Below are 1,718 nucleotides of genomic sequence, written 5' to 3' on the forward strand. Positions count from 1 at the left end.
ATATTGAATTTTAATCCCATTTCAAGACCCGTAACGTTTAATATGTAACACGATTGTCAATGTCTTGCCAAAATTGTAAATAGGATTGTGATCTTGATCAACTAGCTGGACGATTATCGCATCAATATTTGTTTTATTCAATTTGTAATAAATTAAATTTGGTGGTGACTGAATTACTTTCGACCCCGTCCTTTTCTAGGGAAAAACTCATAAATCGAATGACTTTGAAGATGGTTGTTGAATGATCCTTGAGCTATATTGCACATTACTTTTATAGAATTAATTGTGTTCAAGTTCGCAGCTTTTTCTGATCTACGAATTTCATACTCTGGCTTATATTCTCGTTTTTCAAAACCCAATACAGGTGCTATGCTATGTGCAATGTCAAAGTGTAGTATCCCATTACATTTTATATTTGATCTGAAAATCGTTAGGATCAACCCAAATGTCAAATGTTAACTGGGTTCCAAATTTCTCATAATAAATATTTATTTGTTCCATAACTCAATGCTTAATATCTTTGAATTCATAACATCCTTCTTCCAGTTTAATATAACACAATATACGATCATAATAATTATTATTAGGGTCAACTACTTGTATAGCATGTTTATTATTATCTTTGTTGATATTCGGGAATGAATTAAATCTCTGCAAACATAACAAAGCTATTTCTGAGTCTTCGTAAAGATTTATAGGCGGAAAATAATTTACAGATAATATGGTTGTGTCTCCGGTTAAACTTAAAGTAACTGACTCGTACATCCTGATATCCGAGATACAAATTTCATAATGAGACTCGTGATGTTTAATATGCAGAACAACTGTCAATGTCTCATTCAAGTTATCGATGGGATTATTGTTTTGATCAACTAACTGTACAGTTATTGAATTAATATCTGTTTTATTTTATCTGTAATATATAAGGTTTAACGGCGATTGAATAACATTTGTTCCTGTTCTCCCACTTGGAAAAAACTCATATATCGAATGACTTTGAAGTTGGTTGGTGAATGATCCATGTGCTATGTTACACATTACTTTTATAGAGTTAATTGTGTTTAAATTAACAGCTTTTCCAGACCGATGAGCTTCATACATTGGATCATAGGTTATCTTTTCGAATCGTAAATCCGATGCTATAATGTTTGGAATATTTAACTTTAGTTTTCCATTGCATTTAATGTATGATCTAAAATCGACGGATCAATAGAAACGTTGAATGTTAGCTGTGTTCTAAATTCATGATTAAAGTGAAATAACTCTTTCGCAATTTTGTTGTTAATATCTTCAATTTCATAACATCCTTCTTCAAAATAAATATAAATGTTTTTAGGATCAATCTATTACTTGTTGAAGGAATTACTTCTATCTCCAGTCGGTTATTAGTTGAATTTATGTTTGGAAATAAATTACGTGTTTTCAAACATAACAAAGCTATTTCTGAATCCTATTAAACGTTTAGAAATGGAAAATAATTTGCTGACAATACAGTTGAATTTCCAGTCAGATTTAATGTAATAGATTCATGCATTGTAAAAATTCAAGACATAAATGACCACAGTTAAATGTATTGAAGTCTTGATAGTTGGAATAGTTGTATACTATTTTGAACTGTCTAAAATAATGTTGTAATTCAATTGGTGATTGGAATGTCGTGAGGTAATTACAAAACTTAATTATTCATTTTTTGGTTAAGCATGTGTTCCTTTTATTTT

Source organism: Acyrthosiphon pisum, chromosome A1 (assembly GCF_005508785.2).
Source record: "Acyrthosiphon pisum isolate AL4f chromosome A1, pea_aphid_22Mar2018_4r6ur, whole genome shotgun sequence".
NCBI lineage: Eukaryota > Metazoa > Arthropoda > Insecta > Hemiptera > Aphididae > Acyrthosiphon > Acyrthosiphon pisum.